The sequence below is a fragment of the Ochotona princeps genome, chromosome 10 (assembly GCF_030435755.1).
Source record: "Ochotona princeps isolate mOchPri1 chromosome 10, mOchPri1.hap1, whole genome shotgun sequence".
NCBI classification, from domain to species: Eukaryota; Metazoa; Chordata; class Mammalia; order Lagomorpha; family Ochotonidae; genus Ochotona; species Ochotona princeps.
In genome coordinates this window covers 2,932,487-2,952,770 of record NC_080841.1, presented here as the reverse complement: position 1 = coordinate 2,952,770, position 20,284 = coordinate 2,932,487, and positions in this window count along the sequence as shown.

Genomic DNA, 20,284 nt, shown 5'->3' with positions numbered 1-20,284 from the left:
ACTCAACAAAATCCTAGCCAATAGAATTCAAAAAATCATCCGACAGATCATTCATCCGGATCAAGTAGGATTCATCCCTGGAATGCAGGGATGGTTCAACATAAGGAAATCCATAAATGTGATACACCACATCCAAAAACTGAAAAACAAGAATCACATGATAGTATCAATAGACGCTGAAAAAGCTTTTGACAAAATCCAACACCACTTCCTGCTAAAAACCCTAACCAAAGTAGGCATAGATGGAAAAATCCACAACATAATCAAAGCAATATATGAAAAACCCAACGCCAGCATCATACTGAATGGAGAAAAACTGGAACCCTTCCCACTAAGAACTAGAACAAGACAGGGATGTCCACTTTCTCCACTGCTATTCAACATAGTCCTAGAGGTACTTGCTGAGGCCATAAGACAAGAAAAAGAAATCAAAGGAATCCAAATTGGAAATGAAGAAGTCAAGCTTTCACTATACGCAGATGACATGATTCTTTACATAGAAGAGCCAAGAGGCTCAACACAGAGACTCCTAGAACTTATACGAGAGTTTGGTAGTGTGGCAGGGTACAAAATTAATGAACAGAAATCAACAGCCATAGTGTATGCAAACAACCCCAAGTTGGAAAAAGATCTAAGCAGCAAAATACCATTCAAAATAACAGAGAAAAGTATGAAGTATCTGGGAATTAACCTAACCAAAAATGTAGGAGACCTATTTGAGGAAAACTACAAACCACTTAAAAAAGAAATTGAAGAAGACCTCAAAAGATGGAGTAACATCCCATGCTCCTGGATAGGTAAAATCAATATCATTAAAATGTCTATATTGCCAAAGGCGATATATACATTCAACACAATTCCAATCAAACTGCCCAAAACATTCTTCATGGAACTGGAAACAATGATCCAAAAGTTCATCTGGAAGCACAAAAAACCACGAATAGCCAGAACCATCCTGAAGAACAGGAAGTTAGCAGGGGGAATCACAGTTCCAGACCTCTGGACATACTATAGGGCAGTGGTTATCAAAACAGCGTGGTACTGGCACAAAGATAGAGAGGAAGATCAATGGAGCAGAATAGAATCACCAGACAGTAATCCACATAGATACAGTCAATTAATCTTTGACAAAAAGACAGACAACAATCCAAGCAAATGGGAAGGTCTGTTCAATAAATGCTGTTGGGACAACTGGTTGATAGCCTGCAGAAACAAAAAGATAGACCCACATCTCTCACCATACACTAAGATCAAATCTAAATGGATAAAAGACCTAAACCTACATCCAGAAACCTTGAAACTGTTGGAAGAAAATGTTGGAAACACACTGCAACACTTAGGAGTAGGCCCTCACTTCCTAAAAAAGACTCCAAATGCAGTAGAAATCGAGACCAAAATAAACAAATGGGACCTCATCAAACTAAGAAGCTTCTGTACAGCTAGAGAAACAATCAACAAAGTAAAAAAGCAACCCACAGAATGGGAGAAGATCTTTGCGCACGACATAGGTGACAGAGGGCTAATTTCCAGAATATACAAAGAACTACAAAACAACCAAAATGTCAAAACAAACAAGCCACTCAAGAAATGGGCACAGGAAATGGGCAGACATTTCACAAAGGAACAAACCCAAATGGCAAACAAGCATATGAAAAAATGCTCAAGCTCCCTGGCAATAAGGGAAATCCAAATGAAGACAACCTTGAGGTACCACCTAACTCCAGTAAGGATGGCACACATACGTAATACCACCAACACTTGTTGGCGAGGATGTGGGGAAAAGGGAACCCTTCTCCACTGCTGGTGGGACTGCAGATTGGTACAGCCTCTATGGGAATCAGTTTGGCGAATACTCAAACAACTGAAAATCAACATGCCATATGATCCAGCAATAGCACTCCTAGGGATATATCCAAAACATCTCCTACTCAAGAAACCAACATGCACGTCAATGTTCATAGCAGCACAATCTACAATCGCAAAAACCTGGAAGCAGCCAAAATGCCCATCAATAGAGGACTGGATAAGGAAGCTATGGTTCATCTACTCTATGGAATACTACTCAGCTATTAAAAAAAACGAAATGCAGTTCTTTGTGGACAAATGGGCCCGACTGGAATCCATCATGCTAAGAGAAATGAACCAATCCCAAAAGGTTAAATATCACATGTTTGCCTTAATCTGAGATGAAAAGATGACAACCTGATAGTACCTGTATATTGTAATATTATTGCAATCTCTAACAACCTGTATCCAATACAATAAGATAATGCGATATAATCTATAAACCAACAATTAATGTCAGAATACTTAAGATATACATCGAAAAACTGTAAAACCTACTATACCCTCAATACGTTATGTTAATCCGTAATGGGGGGAGTGCAGGGAAATCTTTCAGGACCATAAAAAGAGTGAGGAAAAAGTATAATATAGCCTATCATGATCAAATCTGGTAATTCATAGACAACAGACTCAAAGCAGCACTAAACAATAGTAAAACTACTATACCAATGCATGAGGGGGGAATCGGGTGCGATCCTGACAACCTCTTAACAGGAGGTCATGTGCGTGGAGCAGGGGGGCACTCCAGGGTAGAGCAGATGGCAAGGAGAAAGCCTGGATCCCAACCATGAAGACTCCCAGACCTTCACCACAAACTGTTAATACGAGCAACAAGGACTATATCCCAACTGCCAAGGAGGCCACAGGGAATTGGATGCCCTCGGAGGCCGAGTACTCTGAGGTCACCCACCCTTAACCGGAGCTCCCGCAGGGGATGGAAGAAGTCCAAACACTACCGCGCAGAAACCAACGTCATCGGAAAGACAACCAGAAGCCCTGAGCGGTCCGCAGAAACAGAAGAACAATAAACGTCCTTCTGGACCAGGGAGGAGAGCTTTCTCTGGTTCGAGCCTGGCTCCACCTCTGGACCCCCACCCTCCCTCGCAATGACCATTGGGATTGCTCCGAAAACCCCTCATAGCAAACAATCATACAAACTAAAAAAACCTAAAATAAATAGACAAACAACAAAAAGTAGAGCTTGAAATCTGACAGGAAAGAGCTGGCATGGATTGGCTAATGCCTCGCTGGGTAGGACACAAAGATTAGTCACTCCTTACCATGGTGTTGGGGACCTTCCTGCACACCCCCCCCCAAAAAAATGTTCTGCACCTTAACTGCTGACAAATGTCTTGTTAGAGTTACAAGCCAGTCTAGATTATCCTAAAATCTGCCAAGATCAGCAAAATTATACTTCAACACAACAAATGGCTAAATACTAAAATGAAATAGACACGAGACAGCTGAATGGTACCTTATAGCCATTTTAAGGTATATAGCAGCTGGTCCTGTGTATGAACTAAAATTGAAATGTCAATGAGATAATCATAGGTTGTGGTTAAGAACTTGCTTCTTTTTTTTGTTGTTGTTGTTTTATTTTGTTTTTTTTAACATACTGGTTACGCAAAACCTTGTCAATTCCATAATGTTACAAATTGCTGTTAATGTTATATTGAGAGTCTTAATTGACTGGGATGATATGCTACCAGCTCTGACTTTGGACCAGAAATGGTCTCCCCAACAAACTGTTCAACCCATCTGGACAATGAGTAGCTGGACTCTATGCTGGGTATATGTTTGCAAGGAAAGAATCTTGATGGAATTTGAACTGTAATACTGCATCAAGGTGGAGGAATCCACCAGGGGGGAGGGGTGTGGGGAGGGGTGGGGGGATTCCCAGAGCATATGAAACTGTCACATAATGCATAATAATTAATAAAAAAAATTTAAAAAAAAAAGTCATTTCTCCTCAATTCTGATCTTTTTACATCAATCTAGTGAGCATCTCAATAAGATCATATATAAAAATTAATCAAAACAATTTGACATTACTATATGTGAAGAACATACGAGGGAAGGAAGCAGGGAGAGGATAAACAGGAAAAGGTAAGACAGGCAAGGAGAGGGAGATAACAAGAAAGAGAAAAGGAAAAGTGGGAGAGATCAGGTTTCAAATTCATGAATTGCTAAATGCACTACTAAGAAATTAGTGGGGCATGTGACTCTATTCCAAAAGTTTTTCATATATTCAACCCTCCTACATGCCCCTCTGTTCTTTCTCATTTGCTCTGTCTCTCAGAAGAAAACTGTAAGCCTTGTAAAGTTATCCAATAACCATGTCATAAGTAAATTCATAGCGTCTTGAAATCCTCTCCCTCAAAACTGAACAAGCAGTTCTTCCAAATTGTCTGTAACTTACAATTAATGAGTAGCTATATGAAAACAGTCATATCATTATCATATGCGTCCCGTGTCAATACTGTTCACTCCTTTCCAGTCCTTTCTTTCTCTTTAGTATGCAACACTTTACAAATATCTAGGGACTTTCACCCAAGACAAAATTAGTTAAACCTTAGGGTTGTTCACATCCCGCTCCATAAGGTTCTCTTTACAAGAGGAAGACACAGGAACCCCATGCCCTGTCACTAGGTGGGATGTTCATATGTGAGAATTATGTTACACACATTGTTATGGTCCCAGAAACACCACAATCAATTCCCAGACAGTCTCCACTCTCCATTTACCTTCTGCTACCAGGTCACCACAAAACATACAGTTTAAGCTTTGCAAAGAAATCTCAGATCAGATCATTCCTACCTTCCCAAAACCCCTCTTCTAGCTCCGTCCTTTCAAATGCCTTCCCACTGTTCTTAAGATGAAGCTCACTCTGACTTACAAGATTTTGCTAATCTCTCTTTGCTGATCACCCAAGAGGCATCCTGAAGACCTCCTGCTCACTACAGCAGCTTCTCCAAGCCCTCCATTTTGTTCCTTCATCATACCAAATCCTTTCCTGCTCATAACCGTTCTTTAATACCAAGTTGGATCTTCATGCCATCGTTAGTTGAACAAAAGCCTTCTCAAGGCGGCTTAGCACTAGTCCTCCTCACAGAGTACAGCCGACCACCACCAGGCACTCCCCATCACTTGTCTCCTTCATTTCCTTAGGTACCACAGCACGTAACCACACTCCCCATCACTTGTCTCCTTCATTTCCTTAGGTACCACAGCATGTAACCCTGCTGTTGTTCTGCTTGCTGAGTGTTTTCACTCCAAGCCCAGAGTGCTTTTGCCTGTTTTTCTATGAACATAAAAATCATTTTTATAATAGGCATCCAGTAAATTCCTACACTGAACAAACGGATACATAATTGAACAAGTATGAGAGAGGAAATGAAGTGTGTAGTGGGCCCTTAGAATAGATGTGTGGGTTTGGAGTCAGAGAAAGTGGCACACACGGAGTCTGTGAAGTCCAGCAGGTCGAGACTGCCTCAGAGAGGGTTTTCAAGCCTTCCAATCCAGGACAACATTTAATGTGAGAGATTTTTGAGATTTAAAATTCAGAGCTAAATTTGCCAACAATATACATTTCAAAATTGCGTGCTTGTGAGTCTAATCTCTTCTATGATAACTAAAACAAGATCACAAAAAGCCCTTGGCATCACTAACACATTTTTGGGTTCTGCTTTTTCTTTTTTTCATTTACAGGATGTGTCTGGTACAGGACTTTACACAAGACAGTTAATTTTAGACAGATCATTCTGATAGCAATGTCAAGGTTGAATTCTTAGCTTTCAACTTGAGCAACTAGGGAGGCAATCAATGCCATTCACTGAGATGGGAAATAAAAAGGGGCTGTTCAATTGTGAGTGAAAAGATAAGAGCCTCATTTTCAGGCATATGTCTCAAATTCATCTAAGAGTATGACTGTTGGTTTCCAACAGTTCCAATAGACACAGGAACATAAAAGTCTTAAATTCTAAGCTGGAGAGAGAGGTTGAGGGATAGTAAGAGGTTCAATCTATTTACAGATACTCCACCTTTTCTCATGTGGGGTTGTATTCCTGAGTTCCCTTGTTGAAAGGTAAGGTCATGGCCATAAAATGTCAGAAACAGCAATGCATGCCACTTCTGCAAAGGCGCTTTAAGAGACCGTGTGTAATTCATCAGTTCCTTTAGTGACCACAAAGAAAGCTGACTCCCTGGCTAATCTGTGCAGAATAAACCTTCACTGGGTGAAACTCTGAGATAATGGGGTTTGCTTAACACTAAAGAAAAGGCAAGATTCTACTTGCTAATAAAGAAATTGTCAGCTACCCACTCATGCATGCTAATCAAAACCATAAATGCAGGTGAATTTCTGGGTGGCATGTAAGAAAAGTGCCAAGCTTCCTGCAGCACTCTCATATAAAGAGCAGGTAGGCACAGGAAACAGGGAGCCATGTTCTGGAAATAAATGGAAAAAAATCACTTTTCTACTATTTAAGTAGAAAATTAAACACAGTTACATAAATTAAGAACTTACAAGTGGAACTTAAGTTAAAAAAATGCGAATGAGAATGAATGGTGGTCTTGATGACAAAGCGTGCATTGGGATTGTCTGAGACTCAGTGCGGTCAGTTGAGCATTGGCTAGCAGCCATAGATTGTTGCTTGGAAGGCTGACTGTCAAGGAAAATTTAAAATATTTTTCATAAAGGAGGAATAATAAAAATACTAAAATGATTTGATCTGATCAGAATTTATTTCATCTTTAGTATATTAGGGCTGCCATGATGATACAGCAAGTTAAGCAAACACTTCCTAAATCAGCATCCTATACGGGCACCACTTTGTGCCCTGACTGCTCTGCTTCCAATCCAGCTCCCTGCTGGGGACCTAGGAGGGCCACAGAGGAAAGCCCAGGTGCTCAGGCCCCTGTCACTCGCATAGAAGACCCAGAAGAAGCTCCCAGTTCTCGGCTTTGACGTGGTGCGACCCAGCCGTTTGGGGAGCGAACTGCCAGATATGGATCCTGCCCTTTGTTCCTCTCTTTCCCCTCCTTCTTCCCCCTTCTTCCTTCACTCCTCTCTCACCCTTCCTCTCCGTGACTCTGGTTTTCAAATTTAAAAATATATGTTCATATGTAAATGCCTGATTTTATATATATAAACATAGAGACATAAACATTGTTTAATGATATCATATCTTCAATGCATCAAGTACTTGAAATGTATACTGTTCAAACAGTAAAATGAACACTGGTGTAGAATAAACTGGAATTTTCACATACACGATCCCATCATGACTTTATATATCACCCACCAGAAATACAGGAAACCTATGGGGACAAATAGCATGATTATTAGTGTGACTAACCTGCACATCAATTATGTTAGGTACATACATTTTACACATACACACAAGTCTGCATTCCAATGTATATTCTAACTGTATTTATAATTGTGTAACCATTGATAATGAGGACAACTTGGTGAAATGCAGTAGTGAATTACAGTTTTATATATTTTCAGAATGCACTAGCCCATTAATCTAGCAAGAAGAAAATGTGAGCTCTCAGAGTTACTTGGGACCTTTTAGAGTTGTCTTGTTATACAACTTGAGTTTATCTTTAGAAAAGTCCTGGTAATTATTTAGCTAAATAAATGCAATGGAGCCTCATTTAAGTCAGCTAAAGGCATTTTTAATGGTAAGTATTTGAAGGTATGTATCTGTTGCACTAATTGCCCTGAGTAGAATATTTTTAGGAGTTCAGACTCCTGTAGAAGGAACACATCCAAGAAGAGAAGCAAGAATTAAATAGCTCTGACTCAATAATTGCTTGAGATTATAAATTTATAGAAGTAAGTACGCGGGGAATGTTCTAAGTCTCAAGATATATTTTTGCCGTCTTGCCGTGCATTAGATACCAGCCTGAATATCAATAGCGTTTAGGAGCTGTTTGAGTTGATGTTAAGCTTAAAATGTACATTTATGCAGCAATTAGAGAATCATTTCTATAGAAATGCAGCAAATTTGAGATAACAGAAAGAGCTACAAGATTTTAGACGGGATGAGAACCTTACAGACTCATTATAAGAGGCTGGATGAAGTGTGTGTTATTATGGTCACTGTTATTGCTGATGGGATGAGAAATCATTATCTTCACTAATCAAACCATGCTTTATCCTTACTTAAAAATTTCTTTCTACTTATAAGCAAAATTCAGTCTTTGCAAACTATAAACTTCAATGGGCTATCCTACAAATTAGAAGTTCATAAATTTAAGCTCTAAAAGAAGGCATTTAATTGTTTTTGTCTCTTTTTAAGTTGCCTAAACACCCTTCCAGGCCTAACACGTGAAATTCATTCTTTTTGGAAACTCCAACTAAGTGAGAAAATATGTAAACCTTTATATGAGATCTAAATAATCAGGTGCTATAAGGTGTTAGAGGGTCTTATCCAGCAGTAACTTCACAGCTCCACAAGTAAAACTTCAACACAGAAAAATGAGAAACAAAAACAAACAGAAAACTCTATAATAACTACTTAAAATGCCATCTGTGAACCAGTGAAGGACAGCAGATTGGCACAGTCCAGGATAATATCATGACATCATTTGAGAGAGGCCTTTATTTCAACATGGCATCGCTGAGCCACCTAACTACTATATTTTGTTAACCATTAATTATTTTTTCTCTCTTTAAAGCCTTGGTCTTTCAGTGATTTGAAGGGGATCATACAGCTAAATTGAGATGCACACACACTGCTGTATACCCTCCACATTTATGTAAACACCAGGCAAGTTGCTTAAAGGCGAAAAAGAATGCAATTAAGTCATACAGGGTATCAAGTGGTAATGAATAATAAATAATTTAGCAATAGAAAAGTGTAGGTCGTGTCACATTATTTTTACATGACTATATAAACCTTCATAATTCACAAATTAAACTCTAAGTTACTGGAAGCAGCTTCTTTTACTTCTCTCTCCCTCTCTTAATATTCTAAAAGTTACCATTGTCTCCCCATGACTATCCATAGCTCCTATTTATTAAAACTTCCATTTAATTTTTAAATAGATACTTTTCATAAAACAAGTATAATAAAAATCCCAATTCCTCAGCTGAGCTTCTACACTGCCTGGAATGTTTGCATTGTCCTAGGGCACTCTTTCCAAACAGCTGGCAGTCCTTGGAATTGCTTCAATAAAATTCTTTAACTGGTACTTCAACCAAATTTGTCAACGCTTAGCTCAGGGGGAATGTTCCATGGAGAGAGCTGTGTCTCTAACCCTACCCCAGCAGAGGCGGCCCTGATGGTGTTGGTTTGCTCAGAAAATGACCACGGTGCACGTACAACCACACTCGCGTGACTTTCTGTCCACTCACCATCATAAACAAAGGGGCATCCTGGACACAACCTTTTTATGTTTTTACTTTGTGCAAATTCAACTGTTCACTCATTAGCTTCTCCTTTATCCAGAAAAACTGACAGAAAACACAGGTCTTTGGGATGTGGCTAACCTCAGAATTCATGGGACTTGCTCTAACACACGGTTTTTCATACCAATGTAAAAATATCTTTCTGAGAGTAATCCAATCCGGAAGATTTAGTCCTACATGACACTTTGTACTATTCCAGCACACACACAAAATAAGGCTATAAAATTAGAGGAAAAAAGTTAGGCTATGATAAAAGTAGTTTAAAAGTCATTCTCATTAGACTTTAAATACATTTGAAAGAGGCTTTTATTCTTAATTTTTAATGCAATGAGATTAGAAAAGCCAAAAGTGTTCAAATTCTTGCTACATTTCCCCCAGAGACAACTTTTGGCTGTTTCTGAGTCTGCTGACGGAATCTGTTTGAACACACATATTAGCAGTCATTTGTTTTCCTAGTGTAGGCCTGCTAGCACGCCTGGCCTCTACTGTAAGACTTTACTGCTCTAATCTTTAACAATCGCAAAATGAACTGTCTTTTCAGAGGCAGGCTCGCTCTCCAATGAACAAGAAGCCTGCACAACAACGTGTTTCTTACCATATGTAAACATCCTCGTGTCCTGGGGTGGAAGTGGATCCTTCCTGCAATTTCTACCACCTCCTACTTAGCACAGTTATTTCCATCAGCCTCTCTATTACATTATCTAGCAGTGTGATGTGTATCATGTCGTCATGCTATATTTCCCACCTTATCATATGTATGAAAGTTGTATCTCTTACTTGAAAGGCAACTTGTTTCATTGGCTATAGAGCTTATTGAAATTGCTTTCTTATTTGTTTGCACAGGAAAATGGATTTGCTCTGATAAGCAGAGGTGATATGGATGTTGCTCTGTCTATTTGTTTTCAGTGCATTGGGTCATGACGTAGTCTGTTTTATTTAGCTTCTGATGTAATTACCCAGGTTGCCATACAGTCCTAATAAAAAGATTTAAGGATACCTTATATAATTCCCCTAGTTTTTACCAGATACAAAAGAGGTATATTTTCTAACTTTCTAAATGTCCAATAGTTATGAAATTTAACCTAATTCATCCTCTATTTCTACTGCTTCTTGCTGCTGAAGCCTGGTCCCGGCGGTCCTAACAAACTCCCTTGCTGATCCAAGGCTCTGTTTCAGAATCAGGAAATCTCAACATAGGAATCCCAAAGTCACAACTTCTTCCAGGCTCAGGTTTGCTTCCCAAAGCACACTGCTTACAGTTTCCCAAGGATAATCGATCCCTCCTCCCCTTTCCGCCTCCCTCTCTTGTGCTTCTCCCTCCATTCTCCCTTTATTTCCCCCTCTCTCCTCATTCCTTTTAACTCCATATGGGAGCTCCTTTGAAGACAAAGAGTGAGACAACAAGCAGAATGTGAGGACTCAAACATAACAGGACAAGCTGGATATACCAGGGCTGTCCAAGGATTTCAAGAGAGCCAAAATGTCCAGTTTTAACCACCATTTGTCAATGTGAAAAACTCTGAAAACAATACACTGAAGATGAATGTGTCCAGTGAGAAATATGTACGTGTGTATTATTTACATACCCACCACACACACTACAAAATACATACAATTTGATGACTGAATAATAAAAAATTCATTCTTGCAAGTTTTTGAGAATCTTTTTTTTTAAGATTTTTTTTATTATTATTGGAAAGCCGGATATACAGAGAGGAGGAAAGACAGAGAGGAAGATCTTCCATCCGATGCTTCACTCCCCAAGTGAGCTGCAACGGGCCGGTGCTGTGCCAATCCAAAGCCGGGAACCAGGAACCTCTTCCGGGTCTCCCACGCGGGTGCAGGGTCCCAAAGCATTGGGCCGTCCTCAACTGCTTTCCCAGGTCACAAGCAGGGAGCTGGACGGGAAGTGGAGCTGCCGGGATTAGAACCAGTGCCCATATGGGATCCCGGGGCGTTCAAGGCGAGGACTTTAGCCGCTAGGCCACGCTTCCGGGCCCAAGTTTTTGAGAATCTTTACTAAAATTTGTGAAAACACAAAATGACTTATGATCTGTGGACACATCCTCCATTCCTAACGTTTGTTCTACTCACAACTTTCCCTCCAACCCATGGCGGCAGAGTCAGCAAGACCTCAAATAAGATATGAATCCTCTCTCCCCACCAACTGTGTCTGTGGAGGAGGGGAGAAGGTGCTGGACAGGGCATAGGAGCAGAAGGGCACAGTGCAAGTCTCACTTTCAAATAAAAATAAATCAATATTATATTGCAGAAAAAGCTCAATTTCATAACTTCTGAAATGAGTGTTTCCAACAACACCAGACTATCTGACTGCAAATACTGTCCTCCCACCCTGCATGCTGCTCACAAGGAAAAGGACTCGGTACTTGAAATCCAGAAGGTCCAACTGTTGGCTTCATGAACAGCGATGAGCAAAGTCAGTACAGTTCATGTCTCACCACTACGGATGACAGAAAGCAGCTACAGAGGTATACGCTAAAAACCAGAGGCTCAGATCCCGGGTGTGAAATTATCTCAACATCACTTGCTTTGTTGTCAGCCTACTAAGCGTCTCTTACCTAAACAAAGGAAATCGCATTAATCCTGGCTCTGGTTCTTGGCCCACAGAAATACAGAATAATGCAACAAAAGGTACTACTTGGACTTAATCCCTTACCTGCAGATACTGACATCCCATATAGGTGCCAGTTCTAATTCTGGCTGCTCTACTTCCTAGCCAGCTCCCTGCAAGTGGGAAAGCAGTGGAGGGTGGAACAAGGCCTTGGGCAGCTGCACCCATGAGAGACCTGGAAGAAGCCTCTGGCTCCCATATTTGAACAAGCCAAGTTCTGCCCATTGTGGCTATCTGGGAATGAAGCACCATTAGAAGCAACACCTCCACCCTGTAATAATTAAAAGAAAATTAATTAAATATTTTAAATGCATTATTTCCTATAAAACTGCCATAAACCGGATGATGATTTTTGCTCCAAACTTGTACAGTGTAGCTTTTTCCGGTGTATACAAGCTAAAAACCTCTCCACACCAATTGAAGGATTTTATATAGATATATCTTTGTTTCTTAAAAGGCACAACTTCTCACATTGAAGCAGCAGGTGTTTGGGACTGTCATTTCATTTTCAACATCCCCATGGAGATTATAAACCATCAAGACATGCAGGTTCCCTGACCATCATCAGCCCCAAAGTCCTTACATTGTCGTAAATGGTGGTGAACAGGCCTGAACAGAATTTCCTCTAGGAACCACAAATGGTAATCATAATAGAATGTGTTATTTTACAGGGTCATGCAATAGGAATGGCTTATTCATTTCTACAGTGTTTTTAAGAGGTTGCATGGCTAATACAATTGAACAGTCATCATGCATATGGATGCTATAAAAAGAATGTAGGCGGAATATATAACTGAAGACAAAGAGAGAAGGCTTGCCTTACCTTTCTGAGAAGAAATGTTTAGGTGGAATTTTAATGAAATCAAATAGGAAGACAAAAAATAAGTGTTCCTGACAATGTCGAACAAAATATGAACAACAGGGAACACTGAAGATGTATCAGAGATAAGTTGATATTTGGCCATTTATTGTAAATGCAGATAGAATTTGGAAGACCCAAGGCGGGAGATATTGGCTGAAATCAGGACCCAAAAAGTCCCTGGAACCAAGTTAAGGAATTTGACAGGATCTGCTGGTGACTAGGAGATATGATCAGCTTTTCACTCAAGAAGGAAATTTTACTAATGCTGTTGAGGATGATTTGGAAGGAAACCATACAATACCGCAGTATTTTTAAGTGAACGATTCTGAAAACTGGAAACAGTTAAATACAGGAAATAAAGGAGCCTGATGATTCACTGATTATTGAGCAGAGAGAGTTTCTGATTTAGGAAGCTGAATAGATAGCAACACACTTACAAAGCAGTGGTATTTAATCGGTCCCACTGCCACAGCCTAGGGATCAGAAAGCACTAAGAACAGAATCAGCCTACAAGCGACAGTTCCTTCTAAACAAACAGTACAACATCCCCAGGATTCCAGGAAAACATAAGGATGATCAAGATGTAACATGGAGGAGGAGGAAATGAAGGGTTTGGTTTGAGACATGCTGAACTTGAAAATGCACATTTTACCAGGAAATATTCAGTAAGCACTTCAAAGCTTATGAATGGAGTTTCCAGACCACGCCTTTTGTGGAAGCTGAGAATTTTGGCATACTTGATTACTCAATGAATGCTGTAATGTGTAAAAGAATAAAGTGCCAGAAGTACCAATTCAAGCACTGATACAAGGACTAAGTTTAGGTTGATGGAGCATCTTGGGAGAGCAACACCATGTCAGCTGCACAGAGTAGAACACAATGAACTGAAAGTTACTATTGTAAGGGCAATTATAATCACAAAGTTCAATGTCACTGAGACCAAGGAAGAAAAGAAATTTTAAGAATAAGTACATGTAGGGCCCAGTGCAATGGCGTAGTGGCTAAAGTCCTCGTCTTCAACATGCCCCGGGATCCCATATGGGTACTGGTTCTAATCCCGGCAGCTCCACTTCCCAATCCAGCTCCCTGCCTGTGGCCTGGGAAAGCAGTCAAGAATGGCCCAAAGCCTTGGGACCCTGCACCCGCATGGGAGACCCGGAACAGGTTCCAGGTTCCTGGCTTCGGATCGGCACAGCACCAGCCGTTGCTGGTTCCCTAGTTGCCACAACAGCTGAAGCTGAGCTGAACTGAAGCCAGGAACTTCCTCTGGGTCTGCCATGCAGAACCCAAAGCCTTAGGCCTTCCTCTACTGCCTTCCTAGGTCACAAGCAGGAAGCTGAATGGGAAGTGGAGCAACCAGGACACGAATCAGCACCCGCTTCAGATCCTGGGGTATGCAAGACTAAGATTTAGCCACTAAGCCATCAGGCCGGACCTGCTGAATTTGGATTTTAACAAAGCAAGCTTTTGTCTCTACCTAAATGATCACTTTTTTGTCACTCATTTTGAGTATTCTTTTGTCCAGCTATACTGATATATATTTAACAATGAAACACTGTGCATATATACTACATCAAGATATTTCCGAAGTTTCATGGGTATTTGAATTGAAAGACAAATTAATTTTGGTGTGAAAATAATTTGAAATCTGGGGCCAGCACCATGATTAGCAGGCTAAGCTTCTACCTGCCATGCTGGCATCCATATGGCAGCTGGTTCATGTTCCACCTGTTCCAGTTTTGATCCAGCTCCCTGCTTATTGCCTGGGAAAGCAGTGGAGGAGGGGCCCCTGCACCTGTGTGGGAGAGCAGAGTCATTTCCTGGCTCCTGACCTCTCATTAGCCCATTTTTGGCTGTGCAACCATCTGGTGAGTAAACCAGATGATGGAAGTCTTCTCTCATGATTTCTCCTCTCTGTAGCACTGCCTTTCAGATAAAAATAAAATAAAATAAATGCTTAAATATACATATATAGAAATTCATTTATATAACAAGGTGTCAAAAGTTCCTAAAAAATCATACCATAGGAAAACTGTACATGGACTTGAAATTTTTTGTAGCAGACTAATTTTTTGATTCCATTCTTCCACAAATTTTTGAAACATCCTTAATATTTTTATATGTGTTGGCACTGTGGAATGAGTACCACAATCAAGCTAACTAGCATATTCTTTACCTCACAAACATTTCTTCTCTATCTCTCCCTCTCTGTGTATGTGTGTGAGAGAGAGAAAGAGTTGAGCACCATCAGGGCAACTCTCCTGGAAATTTTCAACACAATATGATTAACTACAGTCCCTCCTCCCAACAATAAAACAATGGTATCATTTGGCACACAACTCCAAATCATTTGTTAGGTTTGGAAGATATGCTTGAGATACAGATTAATGAAAACATATCATTCACCCCACAAGTATGAATCTGAGTTTCTACCTTAACCTCAAGGAATGCACTGCTATAAGGAATCAGAAATAGCACTGGTTAACAAATAAGGTTGAATATGAGACTGAAGTAACAAGAACAGACTAGTACTTTAAAAAGGTTAAATGATGGGCTTTGTTTACCTCTATTGATCTACTGATCATACTGCTTTTCTTCAAGGAAATCAGCAGAAAAACATTTGTGTAACACTTTGAGTGATTAATAGAGTGTGATTTTTATTTGCAATCAGGGTCCTTGTTGGCTTTCAGGTCTGTTTCCAAGAATGTAAACAATGTAGTCACCATGGTTTATACTGGTGGAATATGTAATAAAAAGGTCATATTCATTTTGCTTTATATTAACAATATAAAGTGGATTATCCTGAACAAATAACTATCGGAACTAAAGGAGAACAAGAATTCCATTGACAAGAAAGTTAAAGATTACGGCAGTTAAGACCAGACACAGTGACGGGTGCTATTTTTCTTTTGGCTGTAATTTGCTCAGGTGATTCAGGCAAGCGCATCTAAAATACACTGCAAATTGAAAGATCAACAAGATTTGCAAACAGTGGGACTGTGAAACTATACGGCAAGAAGAACTAAGAATGCATGCCACTAGTATCCAAGGGGAAATGAGTATAATGAAAACATTTTTATTTCTTGATGTGATTGCATCATTTCAAAATATTTCTAAGAAGATTTGAAATAAATGTAGTCACTGAATAAAAGAAGCTAGAATTAGAGATCTGCTTGTTTAATGAAAAGTCATGCAGAATCTAGATATTGAGTTTACCAGGGTTTTGCTTTCAAAGCCGAGATACCAAAGCAAAGCTCAGTTTGCTATGAAATGCAACAGGCAGGTTAATTAGATTTTTTTTCTTTTACTATAGGATACATTTCATCTTGAAATCTCTGTGAACTTAGGATTTGAGTTTCTGCTGAATTATTCTGTAAATTATTCTGTTAGTCTTCTCTACAGTGTTAACAATTTATTGTCTTCACAGACAACATCATCTGAACCCAAACCAGCAAGAACTGGTGACTGATGGTTCCGGACACATCCTTAAGGAAAGCTTTGTTGAAAACCGGCATGTCCTCTTTAGAACACCTCAACTTTTGTAGTAATTGAAATAATAGTACTACAAGAACAATTTAGGTACTTCCTGGGTTAATAATGTAACAGTGATAAATGTAAATTGTATTTATAGATACAACCTAAATATTTCCCTTTATTGGTAAGCATCCTAATTTTCTCATCTGATAAATGTAGCCAAGATCTTCAATCTTGAAGTACATTGTTACGACATCAAAAGAGGAAATTGAACGCTGTTTCAATGCATATTAGTAAAATGAAAAGCAGATTTCACCTATGCATGTTAAAGCTCAGGGTAAATTCCCATTGTAACAAGAATTTTTGTTTTAGAATATGCAAAGTTTGCGATCTGATTGCAATTATTTCATTCAACAAAAATGTATTCTGAAAGCTACATAGTATGCTACTAAGAACCTAGAAAATCTGGCAATTGGAAGTGAGGCATTAAAATCTTTATTTAAGATTTATGTATTTGTTTATTTCAATGGGTTGCAGAGAGAGCGGGAGGTAGACAGGAGGGAGAGAGAGAGAGAGACTTTTCACAAGCTGGTCACTTCCCATCTGGCCACAATGGCCAGCACTAACCCAGGAGCTCTATCTGAATCTCCCAGATGGGTAGCAGGGGCTCAAACACTTGGATTCTCTTGCACTGCTTTTCCCAGGCCATTAGCAAGCAGCTGGATCAGAAGTGCAGCAGCTGGTACATCAACTTGTGACCATATGGAATGTGCAGTTTTAGGCAACAGATTTAGTTGCTATAGCACAATGCTGGCCACTCTTAATATTTTTTAAATCATAATAAAAACAAAATGAAAGACATGCCTATGTGTATTCATAATGCTGTGAGTATGGGTTTATCAAATGTTGCTTTATATCTTTTCCAAATTGAAATAGATGATAAACTACTGTAGATCAATGATCTGTGATTATTTTAAAATTTGCTATATTTGTGTTAAACTGACATGCATGACAGACAATAGAAAATCACAGCCTCGACCACACAAGTGGAATTTACAGAACTGGGGGAAACTGAAAACAGAACAGAAATCCTTGGCTGGCAGTCCACCTCCAAGCACCACACCCCATGTGGGCACCAGTTCTGATGTGGATTAGCTCTGCAAGTTGTGGTCATTTGTGAAGTGAACCATTGGATGGAAAATGTTTCTTTCTTTCTGTTTTCTTCTCTCTGTAAACTGACCTTTCAAATAAAAATAAATAAATCTTACCAAAAAAACACAAACTCAATCAGATTATCTACCTACCTGGTTACTAATTTTTATTTTTAACACAGCCTAACTTTAATGAAATAATATGTACGTATTTCTTGAACAATTCTAAACCAGGCCAGGAAAAGCTAGAGTCCAAAAATAAGGGAGAATAGATTTCTGAATACATACAACTTACCAAAATTGGATCATGAAGTAATTAAAAATTTAAATAGACCTATCACCAGGTCAGAAACTGAATGAGTAGTTAAACTCTCCCCACAAAGAAAAACCTAGGACTGAATGGCTTCACTGCTGAATTCTTCCAAACATGCAAGAACTTACCCCCAACCCTCCACAAGCTAATCAAAACAACACAAATGGATGTAGTCCTTACAAACTCTTTCTACGAAGCCAATCTCACCTTAACACCAAAGCCAGACAGATACAATAGAGAAAGAAACCCACAGACAGATATCTCTGATGAACACAGATGCAAAGATCCTCAAAAACAAGCCGACAGAATTCAATAACACATCAGACAGATCATTCTCCAGAAACAGGTGAATTCATCCCAGGCATGCAAGGATGGTTAAACATATGCAAACCAATAATGTGCTACACCACCTCAACAAATTGAAGAATAAAAATCTTGCAATCATCTCAATAGATGCAGAGAAGAAAGTTGATCAACTCAACATCACTTCATGCTAAAAACCTTAAGCAAGGTAGGAATAGAAGGGATATTCCAGAACATAATCAAAGCAATTTATGAAAACCTCAATGCCAACATTGTACTGAGCAGGAAAAGACTGGAAACTTAACACTAAAATCTGGAACAAGGCAAGGATGTCACTTTCACCAATACTATTCAACATAGTGTTGGAAGTCCTCACTAGAGCTACTAAGTAAAAAATAATGAAAGGAATTCAAACTGTAAAAGAGGAATTAAAATTATCCTTGATCACAGATGACATTATTTATACATAGAAGAACCAAAAGACTCAATAAAGAGACCACTGGAACTCGCAAATAGAGTTTGATGCATAGCAGGGTACAAAATAAATGAACATAAATCAATGGCCCTCATACACAAGTAACTCCATGGCTGGTTAAGAACTTATAAAAACAGTTCCCTTTAAAATACTGGATAAGAATCTCAAATGGACAAACCTAAGTAAAGATGTGGAAGACCTCTATGATAAAAATTACATAACATTTTAAAATGAAACAGAAGACATTAAAAGATGGAGAAATTTGGGCCCGGCAGCATGGCCTAGCGGCTAGAGTCCTCGCCTTGAAAGCCCCGGGATCCCATATGGGCACCGGTTCTAATCCCGGCAGCTCCACTTCCCATCCAGCTCCCTGCTTGTGGCCTGGGAAAGCAGGAGAGGACGGCCCAATGCATTGGGACCCTGCACCCGCGTGGGAGACCCGGAAGAGGTTCCAGGTTCCCGGCTTCGGATCGGCGCGCACCAGCCCGTTGCGGCTGACTTGGGGTGTGAATCATCGGATGGAAGATCTTCCTCTCTGTCTCTCCTCCTCTGTGTATATCTGGCTGTAATAAAATGAATAAATCTTTAAAAAAAAAAGATGGAGAAATTTATCATGTTCTTGGAGCAGCAGAATCATCATCAAAATATATATGTATATAACTTAAAGTAACATACAGATTCAATGTAATTCTAATCCAAATATCAACAACATTCTTATAAATAGAAAAGATACACAGATTCATCTGGAGACACAAGAGACCATGAAAAGCCAAAACTACCCCAAAGCTGGAGGGATCACAATTCCAGACCTCAAGAGATACTAAATACTACAATTATAATCAGAACAGTCTGATGCTGGTACAGAAACAGAGAAAATCAATGAGATAAAGCAGAAACCCCATAAGTAAGCCCACATGTGCACAGCCAACTGAAAATAATCCAGGGGAAAAGCCTGACCTCTTCAACAAATGCTGCTGGGACAACTGGATAGCAGCCTGCAGAGGTTAAGAAGCAAAATCTCCACCTGTCTCCTTATACAAAACTCAGTTCTAAATGGATCAAGAACCTGAATCTGCACCCCGAAACCATCAAACTAGTTGGAGTAAAACACAGGAAGTACTCTCCAAGATATAGGCATTGGTAAAGACTTCTTAGAAAATCACCCAAAGCACAGGCAACCAGAATAAACAAAGGGGGCTACATCCAAATGGGAAGCTTCTGTAGAGCCAAGGAAATTATCAACAAAATGAAGAAGCAACCATCACAATGGGACAAAATACTTGCACACTATGTGCAAGATAGAGGACTAACGTAAGATTCACAAAGAGTTTTAGAAACTCAATGACAGCAAAACAAAACACCCTATGAAGAAATAGGCAAAAGAAATGAGCAGGCATTTTTCAAAAAGAACAAATTCAAATGGCTAATAAGGCATATGAAAAATGCGCAGGCTCCCTAGCTATTAGGGAAATGCAATAAAAACCAAATTGAGATTGGTGTATATACGGAACTCCACTAACAACACCTGCTGATGTGGATGTGGTGAAAAGGTACCTTACCTCACCACTGCAGGGAGTGCAGACTGATGCAGTCACTATGGAAGTCAGTGCCAAGAGTGCTAAGGCAACTGAGAATTGATCTGCCATATGAACCAGCTATCCCACTCCTAGGAATACATTCAAAGCAAGTGAAATTGGCATATAAGAATGCGACATCCAACACAGTATTCACAGCAGCAAAATCCACAAGAGCAAAAGTATGGAAGCAATGCAGATGCCCACTGAAAGAGGAATAGATAAGGAAACCATC